We start from the raw sequence: 14671 nt of genomic DNA on the forward strand, positions 1-14671 counted from the left end.
CAGAGGAGGCTTTGTATAGAGAAGACATTTAAGTTAGAAACTAAATAATGATCATTTTGGCAAATAGTGAAAAAAACCTCACTTGTCCACTTCTGTCCTTCTTTGTTCAGTGCCGTGAGTACGAGAAAGAGTATATGAGTTTGATTTTTAATAAATCTCAAGTCCTTTACCAACATTTGGGGGACACAGTGCATTCAACTACTTAATTAGATATAGTCTGTCAACATATGTATGTTAACATAATGTATATGTTAACATAAAGGGTATATTTCTCTAGAATTGTCAAGGGAACAAAACTGTTGTCTGTTTCCAAGCTTACTTATGCTGGTACAGAGAGCCATACTGGGGCTACAGTACATCCATCCAACAGAGAGGCAAGAAAGGTCTTCCCTCTCCTCTTTGTGGTCTTATGATCACTGAGTAGGCATCACTTCTAGAGAAGGGCTACCACCCTGCTCTCCCCATCCACCCACCTTAACTTGTGGAGGAGAGTAGGGTAAAGAAAGTGAGTTGGACCACATTTCAGAGATTCTGGGTGGTATCAAGTGGCTCATATGTCCCAATCAATTTGAAAGACTCATTGGATTGCTGTGTTTATAGAGTGATGGAGGAATAGGGTGTCAGGAATGATTTGAATTCTAAATAAATTGGTGGTTTATTTATGAGACAAAAATTTACAGGGAGCTAATGGCCACGATTTATTGAGCACCTACTATGTTTCCAGAACTCTACTGGTGGTTTTTCATACATTATCACACATAATCCTCAGAGCAATTCTACAAGGAAGATACTATTATTGTTCCCATTTTATAGAGGAGGAAAGAGAAGCTCAGAAATTATAGATCCCTAAATGTCCTTTCTAAGTCAGAAATGCTGGCTTCAAGAACAGCAAGTTACCCAGGCTGTGTTGATAAGAGTTTTGTGGTATGAATACAATAAGCAGTCACATAAGCATCAAATGACAAGAAGTGGATGGTATGCTTTGAAAAACTGGACTCTCAGGGGTAACTGACTATCTTGCATCTTTGCTTCTCTCTCTCTCTGAATATAGTCTGCCCTAATTCTTCTGTCTTTTCACTAGAATCTCTCTGTCACTCAGTTGGGTCAGGTGTTAGTCTGTCCAGGCTACTACAGCAAAAATATCATTAACTGGGTGGTTTAAACAACAAACAGTTACTTCTCACAGTTCTGGAGGCTGGTAAGAGATCAAGGTGCTGGCAGATTCAGCGTCTGGTGAGAGCCTACTTCCTGTTCATAGATGGCCATCTTTTCACTGTGTCCTCACACGGTGGAAGGAGTGAGGGAGCTCTCAGGGTCTCTTTTATAGGGGTGCTAATCTCATTCATGAGGGCTCCACCCTCATGATCTGATCACCTCCCAAAGGCCCCACCTCCAAATACCATCACTTTGTGGATTAGGTTCAAGCATACAGCAGGTGTCCAGCCTGGTCAGGTGTCCAGCCATGGAGCAATCAGTTAAAAACAGAGAGTTGAGGCTATGTAGCTGTAGAGAGATTAGGCTGGAAAGTGGCGGTGGCAGAATTCTAAGCCACATCTGTCTGATTCAGAAGCCCATACACTTTCCACTGCTCCACAAAAATGGAGAAGGGCAGAACAGGGTTTGAGTAAGACATTCAGCTGTCTACCCAGAAAGGTAGCCCCCACATTTTATCAGGCCTAAGGAAGAGCACTGTAACTAGCAAGGAACTCAGAAATCATCCAGTCCAAATTCCTCATTTCATAAACCAAGTGACTTGGCAAAGCAATGTGGTTATTATTTACTTCCAAGACATTTGGAAAGGAAAAAGATGTAACACTTCCATGAGCATTTAAGTAATCTAATAGCTAGTAAATACTGTGGGGTTTTGGCAGGGTAAGGAGGGAGGTTATTAATAGCTAACCATTTAAGTTTCTAAGGCAATATGTTTAATCTACCCAAATCCAACACCATAAAGAAAGTATTTACCTACATTTTACTTTGACATTGAAGCCAAAGTTGGTGAGGGAGTTAAAGTTATCTCCTTTTTCCTCAAGTTAGAAAATATTTTGGCAACCCTCTCTCCTGATCCTGACATAAAGGGCATGTATAGAATGTTTAAAATGTTTGTTCACGGATCTCCCTGTGAAAGGCCTTGGGAAATAATCTCAGGGAAGCCTAAAGGCAAAGCCATACAGATGTTCTTGGCAGTTATCTCTGAGTGCCCAACTCAAGTAATCTGAATGTTTAGCAAATGTTTGATTAAAACATTATGGATCAGTATGATGAAGTGCTATGCAAATTCCACAACTTCAATAATATATAACTGTGTACCAGGGAAGGGTGCAATCTATAAATTGAAAATAATTGTTTAATGATGAAGAATCTATGGCACTTTTCCATAGGATGGTATTATTTTCATTGATCATCACATTATATCACTAACAATAGCCAAATTTTATTGAGTGATTACTTGATTAAGTGCTTTACTTATATCATTTAACTTAATTCTTACTAGGAAGAATTATCATAAGTTATTCTTTATAGATAAGAAACTGAGGATAAGAGATTAAACAAATTGCCTGAGGTAAGATTCTAAGAGGTTTTATCTAAAGTTAACGTTTTTAATAAGTTTTAATAATAACTAATGATGATAATAATAATAGCTAACAATAATGTAGGTTAAGTATTTGCCAGGCACTGTTCTAAGAGCTTTACATTTACCAAAAAATTCTCGATTCAACCCTATGAGGTACTATTACATGCCTTTTTATAGTGAGGAAACCAAAGCCTAGAACCAGGCCCCCAGCCAATATACAGCAGAATCAGGATTAGAACTCAGACAGTCCAGCTCCAAAATCTGCACTCTTGCCTGTTTACTGTTCTAGTCCTAGGGCCTGTGAAAATAGCAAAAAAGAATGAAAAGGGAAAGATTATAAAGGAAAAATTAAGTACATGTGATAAAAACCACTTTGATATTCAGCCTGGATGAGTGAGAGGAAAGGGGTTTTATTAACTAACAGGGGAGGTTGATTTGAACATGTTAAATTTTAGGTAACCTTAAAATATTCTGAATGGAATGTTCAGTTGGGAAACATAGGAATGTTATAGGCAATACAAAATGACTGAATATATAGAATTGAGAGTATAAAAACAGAGGTAAGAGAATTTCTGGTTTCAGTCTGGCGTGCAAGAAGCTTGGAAGTCGCCAGTCTATTCTAACAGACAAAATGCTGAACAAACTGAGAAATCAACAACTATTCTTAGATTTTGTCAACTTAAAAAGAAAAGCAGCCAGCTGTTTTACCTGTAAAACGAGTGTATTCAGGAACAATCAAAAGAATTGCAATTCAAGATACGCAGGCTTTGGCGGACCATAGGCAAATCCAGAGAAACAAAGGAAAGGGCTTCCTTTTATAAAGGAAATGGGGAGTTGGGAGGGGCTATAATAAATAAAGAGTCCATTGGAGGAAACTGGGAGGCCAAAGTGTAGAGGCTTTCCATTGGTTGGGTTGCTACAGGCTCTCATTGGCTGAGCTGTTGGTGGGTGGGGAAATCTTCCTTCTGCTGGGTAGTAACTTAAAACACACTTTCCTGTCAGAGATGCAAGCAGACATCTCTTCCTGTTTGGAGTAATTGATCATGTATGATAGGGTGTGAGAGCTCCCCCTACAGGCCTTCCTGACTCCAATTTAGTTGAGGTTTCTTTTATTAATTTCGCATTTCTCCCTTTCAATCAAGATCTTTCCCTGAAAGCATCACTGAGGAAGAGTCAGGTCTTCAGAGTTTGGTAGCCTTTGTTCCTTGGTGCCAGGAAGGATCTTTCCTCATTGTCATGTCCCACATGGGAGGGAAAATGCACAGATTGGAAACTGTGTGAGGTTACATGTGAATAACAGGGAAAGGTAGGAGGGAGAACTTGCAGGCATTTATTACCCAAAGTCTATATATTTCTGAGGTTGTAGGAATTGGAAATCATCTGGAGGTGCTGGGCTAGCAGCACCTTTTTAGGTATGTCATCTTTAAAAAGGGTCAACAGGCAACAAGTACAGAACCTTGGAAAAAGCGTACAAAGTAAGATAAAGAGCAATACTATAAATCCAGTTTGCAGGATGGGTCTAAGCCAGGAGCCCAGACCTGAAGGTAACCAGCTGAATAAATCAAAAGATAGTGGATTTTCAGGTGAAATCTGTTGTAGCCAATGTGCCTACTCTCTAATTCTATGTAATTGGGTCTCTATTTCCTCAGAAGCATTTATCCATGTACAATAGGAGGTGTTCACCACTGCAAAGACACCTCCTTCTCAACAAGTAGATAATCAAAAGCTATACGATTATCCAAAACTACCTTGGCCAATGACTTTAGCAACCATTGCTGAGCTGACAATGCCTTGGTTTCAGACTTGGCTAGCTCTTCTAGTGTCAGAGTGAGATTCCTGATCATTTGTTCATTTGCAATCACTTTGATCCATGGAAAGAAATCTTTCCTCACAGAGGCAAACCCAGAATCATGCACTCCTCCAAAAAGTTCTTATTTAAGACAATTATAGAGGTTTAATGGGAGGGACCTATGAGAGGCTTCTGTTTGGTTATGTAGAGAGAATAGGACAGTGAATACAGCAAAGGCACACTGTCCTTGTATTCTTCAGCTGTCAAGGCAACGAGTTGCCCAAGTGTATAGGCCATTACCAAAGCTTCCACATGTGAAAGTGTAACCATAAGTCTCCCACATAAGTGATGGAATCTATGGATGCATTCATTGACATAGAGATGTTAGCATCATTTAACCAAAGCTCAGGCATTATGTTGTCACGTACTGAGAGGTTACCTAAATATATAGATACGTCAAGAAGTTTACAAATGGCCTTATTGGCAGTCCCACAAAGTTTCTTATATGGATATTGGAGAGATCTCATTTTCCCATCCTAGGGTTGGGTTAGATTGAAACAAGGAACAAAGTTAAGCGCTCTTAGTACCTTAACTTTATAAAGTAGGCCTGTGGAACTTATACATACAGCAGCATTTGGAATTCTAGCAAAATTACTCATGGGTTAAACTAAGGGGTAATTTCTGTACTAAATAGCTTAAGGTTTCTGATGACAAATCCAACCATTGGAGAGCTTTCTCCCTTTCACAATAGATTTGGGAAGTGTGGATAAGAGCATTGTCTTTCCGAGAAAGAGAGAGAGAAAATAAGGTGAGAAGCAACAACAAGTAAAAGGCATACAGGCCTGGTCCAGTCATCTAGGGAAAGCTGTTTGCCTCAGAATTCAGCCGCTTCTCCTCCATGTCAGTTTGGTATGAATGTCTCCAGTGTTTGTATAGACCACATGTCACATGTAGCCTTCTTTATCTGTGAGATGTTGTACCCAAGGCATGAGTCCCTGAAGTCTGGCTGCCATCGAAGCAGTAAGGAGGACCTGGTATAGACCCTTCTCAAGAGATTTCAAGGGCAGTAAAAACTGGAAATGTTAGTTTGGATTGTTATAGCCAGACATTTAAGGAAATCAGAAGAATTTAGGATCCAGCTCATCTTACAAGTACATAACAAAACCCTAAAGACAATTGATTGGACTAGAATTTAATATCTACAAACGGGCAAACATAATTTCTCTCTCCACAATTACCTCCATTTTTTTTAAAGATAATCATAGTAAAACTAATTGGTTTGTATTAAACTTGTTCTGATTATTTATACAAATGTAGCTAGAACAGAGATTGACCATATAAACTCTTTTGAAGATTGCTTTGCTAGAACCTTGTAAGCAAATTACTAGGCCTATTTTTTCAAGCAGTTCCTTAAAGCTGTTTGGTCATTTCTGAGTCTATGTACATCTTTTTTGAATATGATAATCTGGTCAAAGCCTTGGTAATATAGCCATTATTTCCAATGTGTCCTGTTATAAGGAGAACAAATTCTCATCGAATTTATGCAAATACATATATTGTCATGAAAAGACTACTTAAGAGTTTCTGAATTCTGGAGAGATCAGGTAGGGAGAAAAAGATAAAGGCTTTAACCTTCATTGTGGAGATAGTCTTTACCACATTGCTGTAACTTCTAGATAGCTTAGAAGAGAGGAGAAAAAGAGGTCCTTTACATTTGGAGAGCAAAACGTTAAAGCAATCAGTTTTCCACTCAAGTTTTAGAAATTCTTACCCAGTTCAGTGTTATGATGTTAAAGTTACCAAAAATCTGTATTCCAGAGTACTTGTCAAAGTCTTTTCTATGAATCTTGAAGATGAAACATTTGTAAAAGCATGAGAATAAGACAATAACTGTCTGAAACTGACAAAAGACTTCAGAAAAAGGCAATCTGTAAGGATCAGATGAGGGTTTATTATAAATCAACTGACAAGGAAATTTGAGTATTTTTATGACATACATTTTTAGGCAGTAACTAGAATTACAAGTGATAGCATCATATCTATTTGACCAAAGGAACAATAAAAGATTTCAAAGGCAAATACAAAAGGTTACATAGTTGTAAGCAAAACTTAACTTCCTTAATATTAAGAAGACTCGGCTTTCCTAATTAAAGATTTGATAAAAACAACACGGGAAAATATTTTGATAAAACACGAATCTCTGTTTTCTAGGCATATTACTTACAAGGTAAAGAAGTGTTTACAGTCTGTTATCAAAAGCAGACCAATTGCCCAAGAAGACCTTGTCCTTTTAATGGAAAAGAAAGCTGAATTTAAATTTTTGCATCAGCCTATTTTTGATACTAAGACTCATTTATTCAATCTTAGCCAGTCCTGACCACACATAAACTTCCTTTTCCAAAATACCTTTTTGTAAATCTTCTACATCTTTCTTCTATCTTCAGATTTTGTCCTATTTTTTCTCCCTTCTCATTCCAAAATAACCAGTCTTTCTTGAGGACAAAATTGCTTTCTTTCCCCTCAACAAAATGCATTCCCATGCCTCATGCCTTCTTTCACTGAAACACACATCCTATTTTCCTTGCATATGGAGATGTTTCCCTTATTTTTCTAGGTTTAAACAATTGTTAACAGTCTGCTATCATAAAACTTACGCATACATTTTATAATTCTAGGAGTATATTTTCCTTATAGTAAATTTTCAAAAGTAGCACAATTGTGTTCACCAACAGACCCAAATATCTTTAGTTTCATTGTAAAGGAAGCCAAAATTAGATGAACCTATGTTCAGTAATTAATGTTTTAATATTTTATCTTGTTAGGAAGGTGATCCATATATTCAATAAAATTCCATCATTTAATTTAACTTAGAAAGACTCTAAGGTCTCAGGTTACCAAAAAGATTTTGGAAGCTATTTTTGAAGCACACATACCATAAAATGTAATTATTGCATCAAAAAATCCTTATCCCATTTTCATCTGTCTAAATCATATGTTCCCAACAATTATGTTTAGATCACTCACAAAAACTTCATATGACATTAAAGCAGTTAGCTATCATCTTAAGTTATTATTATTATTTTTTTGCTCACAAATTTTATAACAGAGATAACATGAACTTAATAGCCCAGGTAGAATGAAAGTTGTATGTCTGCATTGTATTCAGTGTTGATAACTCTAAAGACATGCCTGTTTTAATTAAACCAGCAACGTTAAGCTAACTTTTATTTACTAAAGATTAATCCTAGATTATGTTAAACTTGAAAAGCATTAGAGTCAGTTTCTGTTATATTTATGAGATTAAAGAATATTTAATTTATAAGCACTTAATCTCAAGCCAATTAAATAGAGCTCTCTTACAAACTAATTTTGGTAATACTGTCTGGAGGCAAAAAAAAATATCATATATATGATACATCGATAGCCACATAGACAGACATAAACAGAGATCTTATAGCTTGTGTTTTAAAAATTTTAGCCAAGTCACAGGTACAAAACTCAAAAGAACAGTTACATTTAAATTGTGTTTCTGGCAGATGGACTAAACTAAGGTTACTTGCTCAGATAGCCAAAGAGTTTTGTTTTTTTTTTCCTTACCAAAGATTTTTATTTGCATGCTGTCAAATTCTAGAATCATTTCCTCCTTTGGGGAGAAAGAAACACCAGCTCATAATTTTTCCAGGACATCTCAGCCTAACAAATGAATAGGAGTGGAAGTGCAAAAGAGAAGGAGGAATATGGCATTGGGGTGGAGCCTGAGGCAGATAAACTGAGAAAAACAAACAAGATGACATCCAGGACAAAGAAGTTGGGGGAGGGGAACTCAAGGGACACGATGCTTCAGAAGCTATTTTGTTGTCCTTCATTTTTTTTAGTTGTTTGGGCTAATTTAGACATGGTGTCTTGAGTGAGGAAATTTTAGAGTTTTGTTCATGTTTGGAGGCCTCCAGTTACCAATTAAAATAAACATAACATTCATTTTGTTTAATTTTAGAGCCTTCCAATTTGGTTTTAAGAAAAATTATTTTGGGGAGATCAAAACTTCCCCATAATGACCATTGTAATTCCAGACAACCCTTGATCTGTTTCACTCACTTAGTTAAAAATCCATATGTAGGGAATTTTTAAACATAAACCCAGACAGGAGGGCTACCTTCAGAGCATGTAGATGACTGGGATTCCATTTTTTAAAATTCTTCTGAAAACTCAAGAAAGTTGTTAGAGTCATAGCCCTGACTCTAGAAGGAATCTAAAAACAAAAGAAAGTTCCTGGATTCCTGCTAGCTTGATCTCCAAAAGGAGCCTTGCTACTGCACTCTTCAGAAAATAACTGAGTACTCATCAAGGATGAAGTCTTGAACCCAAGGATAAAATTTTGAACCAGAAAAGATAAAGCCTTTCCCAATCCTGAATGAAGTCAGAGAGCTCAAAATGCAAAGGGAGTGGATCTCAGAATCCAAGAAGAGACTCAAGAAACTGAAAGTAAGCAGCAACTCATGGAAACAAAGAGCACAAGGTGGTTGGTATGGGTATTTTGCTTAACTCTAGGGGTTGCTGTCTCTTGGGGGGGTCTCCTCCCTCAGATCCCACTTCTGACACCAAATAAGTCAACTAAAAAAGTAAATTGACCAGTTGTTTTACACACAAAATGAGTCTATTCAGGAAAAACCAAGAGAATTGCAATTCGGGATAGGCAGGCCGTGGAGAAACAGAGGAAAAAAGGAAGGTGTGCGTCTCTTCCCGGTTGGAGTAATTGATAATGTATGATAGAACATGAAGCTCTCCCTATAGGCATTCCTGGCTCCAGTTTAGTTGAGGTTTCTTTTATTAATTTCACAACCTGTAAGAGAAATGAGGTCTCAGGGCAAACCACTGCCCCCAAAATTGGAGAAATCAATGGGCGAATATAGAGAATCACAATTTACTGGAGCAGCAACCACTGTAGGAACCAGTGCTGGGTAGGAAAACCTGAACTGTAATTGATGAATTGCTGGAGGCTCAGTGTAGACAACTCTGAAAGTTAAACTCCAAGGGGACCCGGAGATAATAAGGCCCCTGCACTTATGTAAGTTTTAATTTCTAGATCTCAACCAGGTTCTCAGAGTTATCTGCTTTATCTGTTCTTTCATTCCGGAACTCTTACTACTCAGATATTGGATGTCTTAATTTGGTGCTCTCATTTTCTCTCTCCCCCTCCTCTTTCCCCTTTTTTCCTATCTCTTTGTGTTTTTGCTCCCTCCACCTTCAAATTCCTTCTTCAAATGAAGGCACAGATGGCATGGTGAGGGTTTGCAGAGCACAACACTATCCTCCTTACATACAAGCCCAGCACTGGCACTTCATCTTTAGCTCCAGTTGTGGGAAAGGAGGTGGGTTGGAATCAAAGCCTGGAGCAATGCCATGCAGCAGTGTGCCAGCTCAGAGTGCCCTACTGGATCCCAGCAATGAAAAATTTGATTTCTAGGACCAAGAACTTCTACTTTTGCTAGTCTCTCCCAAATTGTCAACTTGTGAACCTACACATCTTATATTAATGGAGTAGGGGCCCTGATTTTTTGCTTTCTATGCTAGTTAGTCCCCTGAGAAATTATGAATGATATTTATATGATGATTGGTAAGTTCATGTTTCACTTAAACCTGTGCCACAGCTTGGATGATAACACATCTTGGTTCGCTAGAGTCAATTACTGTTGACCCAGAGTAATTATTAATAGTTCACTGTTCACTTTCAAAAGTTTTCTAGTTTAGATGATTAATTATGTGATCTCCCTACTTATATCTGCATGTGAACTAGAACTAGGCTGCATGGACACCCTGGATGAGACCTAGATTTAGTTAGCTGCAGAAGGCTTTCTGGGAATAAAGTCGACTTCAAAGTTTCAAGAGTTAGAACTTCAGGTTAATAGTTTAACCAATAGGTCTGGTGGTGGTGACCTATTTTAGCAATATTGTAACAATTAAAAGAGTAAACAGAACAACACTTAACTAACCTTTACTGCTTTATGGACCATACAAGCTAGTCTAGGATTGGAAAGAGCAAAGACTAATGTAACTTAAAAAATTTGGTAGACTCATAAGAAAATTACTCTCAGAAGCTGAATTAGAATGAATCAAAGTCTGTATTCAAAAACTATATATTATTTAAATATTTAATTTTGTTAGGAAATGATTATTACAAAACCCCAATGAAGTGTTCGCTGAAAGATTTGAAAGTGGTGACTGTACAGAAGTATGTCGAGTTTTATTTGTATGGAACTTGCAATAACCTGGAAATGGGCCATTTCATGAGAACAGGTAAATTCACTGGGAAGAGAATGAGTGAAAAGTTCAATAGGTATACTATAGCTTTAATCAAATTGGTGTTTGAAGAGATCGATAGCCATATATGTGGACTTGGTTTCCTTTTTCTTGGACTTATAATCCAGAAGACATACTGTGTGCTGCTAGCACAAACATCACCCAAACCAGGACTTGTTTATTAGCCAAAACTGCAAGCTAGGTGCAAATAAAAAAAAATCCTGGTTTACACATCTATGTGAAAGCTTGTCTAAGCAAGCTATTTAAAGCATTTACCATGCCAATAAATGTTAAGAAATTTTCTTTTCAAGAAAGCAAATCAGAAAAAAAGCAAGATCATGCTTATTCCTATGTAAGTGTTATGTTTCTGGTCTACATGTGACTTAGAAATCCAGAAGCTGCTGTAACCATGGTGGTATTATTCAGTTGCCTCATGGTAGATCACTGTAGTCTCAAAACAGAACTGATGTTTGCGCACTCTAGTGTCCAAAGTAAATATCCTCCCAGGATGCCTTGCCTGGGATCCAAGTTGCAAGGAGGGGAAGCAAAAGATGCCAAAAAATAACCTCAGGAATAAGTATTTCTCCTGAGCCTAAATTCAGGCCTTGGGAAAGTAGAAGGTAAAAGAAAAGCTGGAATGAAGTATATTCTTTTATCTATAAAAGAGAATTCAAAAGCATTCCCTCGCATCCCCCCACCCCCAGCCAAAGCTCAAATAAAAGTAAGTAGCAGAAAAGTCTGAAGGGGTCATGAGCTATTTATGTGACACACAGTACCTTCCTCTCTTACAGGGAAATCCCAAGGCATACAACACTCAAGCTGTAGATGACTTCCAAGTCTGAGGGACTCTGGGGCTTTTTGAGTAGTTTTTATTTATTTTAAAACTAACTTCATTGCTGTCAACTTTATACACACAAAAAGCTTCCAATTTAAGTGTACACATCAATGTCTTGACGAATTACTAGATCTCTAAGACTACCACCACAAACAAGATAGGGAACATTTCCATCACCCCCCAAAGTTCCTCATGCCCCTTTGCAGTCAATCCACCTACACACCCAGCCCCAGGCAACACCTGATCTGCTTTCTCTTAGTATACATTGCTTTGCCTATTCTATAATTTCATGTAAATAAAATCAAGCCAGTACAAATTTTTGCGTTTAGCTTCTTTCTTTAGTGTGACATTTTTGAGATGAAAAATGTTGTGTGCATCAGTGGTTTGTTCCTTTTTATTGTTAGATAGCAGTCCGTTGTACGGATTTAACATAATTTGCTTATCCATTCACCAGGGGTGGACATTTCAGTTGTTGCAGTTTTGGCTAGTATGAAAACAGCCACTATAAACACTTGTGGACAAGTCTTTTTGTGGACATATGTTTTCACTTCTTTTGGATAAACATCTAGAAGTGGAATTGCTGGGTCATATCGTAGGTGGTTGTGGAACTTTATAAAAAATGGCGACACTGTTTTCCAAGGTTGTTGCACCATTTTACACTCCCACCAGCAGTGTATGTGAATTCCAGTTGTTCCACATCCTCACCAACGCTTGAGATTGATAGTTTTTAAAATTTTAGCCATTCTAGTGAGTGTAATGTTATTTCAAAGTGGTTTAAATGTTCACTTAGTTCAAGGCTAATGTTGAGCAATTCTTTCCTAAGCTTATTGGCCATTCGTATATTTTCTTTTGTGAACTATTTAATTTTTTTACCTATTTTATTGGGCTGTCTTCTTCTTTTTTTTTTTTTATTGATGTTTTAATGGTTTCTAACATTGTGAAATTTTGGGTTGTACATTTTTGTTTGTTCATCACCCCATATATGACTCCCTTCACCCCTTGTGCCCACCCCCCACCCCCACTTCCCGGGTAACCACAGTCCAGTTTTCTCTGTCCATGTGTTGGTTTATATTCCACATATGAGTGAGATCATACAGTGTTTGTCTTTCTCTTTCTGGCTTATTTCACTTAACATAATACGCTCCAGGCCCATCCATGTTGTTGCAAATGGGACGATTTTGTCTTTTTTTATGGCTGAGTAGTATTCCATTGTATATATATACCACATTTTCTTAATCCAATCGTCAGTCGAGGGACACTTAGGTTGCTTCCACTTCTTGGCTATGGTGAATAATGCTGCAATGAACATAGGGGTGCATAAGCCTCTTTGGATTGTTGATTTCAGGTGCGTTGGATAGATTCCCAGTAGTGGGATGGCTGGATCATAGGGCATCTCTATTTTTAATTCTTTGAGGAATCTCCATACCGTTTTCCATAGAGGCTGCACCAATTTGCATTCCCACTAGCTGTGTATGAGGGTTCCTGTTTCTCCACATCCTCTCCAACATTTGTTGTTTTTTGTCTTGGTGATTATAGCCATTCTAACGGGCGTGAGGTGGTATCTTAGTGTTGTTTTGATTTGCATTTCCCTGATGATTAGTGATGTTGAGCATCTTTTCATGTGCCTATTGGCCATCTGTATATCTTCCTTGGAGAAGTGTCTGTTCATTTCCTCTGCCCATTTTTTGATCGGGTTGTTTGTTTTTTTGTTGTTCAATTGTGTGAGTTCTTTATATATTATGGAGATCAACCCCTTGTCAGATGTATGTTTTGCAAATATTCTCTCCCAGCTGGTTGGTTGTTTGTTCATCTTGATTCTGGTTTCATTTGTCTTATAAAAGCTCTTTAGTCTGATAAAGTCCCACTTGTTTATTTTTTCTTTAGTTTCCCTAGTCTGGGTAGGCATGTCATCCGAAAAGATTGCTTTAAACCCAATGTCAAATAGTGTGTTGCCTATATTTTCTTCTATGAGTTTTATAGTTTCAGGTCTCACCTTCAGGTCTTTGATCCATTTTGAGTTAATTTTTGTGAATGGCGATAGCAGATGGTCCCCTTTCATTCTTTTGCATGTGGCTGTCCAGTTTTCCCAACACCATTTATTGAAGAGACTTTCCTTTCTCCATTGCATGTCCTTAGCACCTTTGTCGAAAATTAGCTGTCCGTATATGTGTGGTTTTATTTCTAGGCTTTCAATTCTGTTCCATTGATCTGTGTGTCTGTTTTTGTACCAGTACCATGCTGTTTTGATTACTATTGCTTTGTAGTATGTTTTGAAGTAAGGAATTGTGATGCCTCCTGCTTTGTTCTTTTTCTTTAGGATTTCTTTAGCTATTCGGGGTCTTTTGTTGCCCCATATAAATTTTAGTATTCTTTTTTCTATTTCTGTGAAGAATGTCATTGGGATTCTGATTGGGATTGCATTGAATCTGTAGATTGCTTTAGGTAATATAGACATTTTAACTATGTTTATTCTTCCAATCCACGTGCATGGGATATCTTTCCATTTCTTTATGTCATCGTAGATTTCCCTCAATAATGTCTTGTAGTTCTCATTGTATAGGTCCTTCACCTCCTTGGTAAGATTTATTCCTAGGTATTTTATTCTTTTTGATGCAATTGTAAATGGTATTATCTTTTTGAGCTCTCTTTCTGTTAGTTCATTATTAGCATATAGAAATGCAACTGATTTTTGTAGATTGATTTTGTACCCTGCAACTTTGCTGTAGTTGTTGATTGTTTCTAACAGTTTTCCAACAGATTCTTTAGGGTTTTCTATATATACAATCATGTCATCTGCAAATAGTGAGAGTTTCACTTCTTCGTTACCTATTTGGATTCCTTTTATTCCTTTTTCTTGCCTAATTGCTCTGGCCAAAACCTCCAGTACTATGTTGAACAGGAGTGGTGAGAGTGGGCAGCCCTGCCTCGTTCCTGTTCTCAGAGGAATGGCTTTCAGTCTTTCCCCGTTGAGTATGATGTTAGCTGTGGGTTTGTCATATATGGCCTTTATTATGTTGAGGTACTTTCCTTCTATTCCCATTTTATTGAGAGTTTTTATCATAAATGGATGTTGTATCTTGTCAAATGCCTTCTCTGCGTCTATTGAGACGATCATGTGGTTTTTATTCTTTGTTTTGTTGATGTGATGTATCACGTTGATTGATTTGCGGATGTT

Source organism: Diceros bicornis, chromosome 8, assembly GCF_020826845.1.
Source record: "Diceros bicornis minor isolate mBicDic1 chromosome 8, mDicBic1.mat.cur, whole genome shotgun sequence".
Taxonomy (NCBI): domain Eukaryota; kingdom Metazoa; phylum Chordata; class Mammalia; order Perissodactyla; family Rhinocerotidae; genus Diceros; species Diceros bicornis.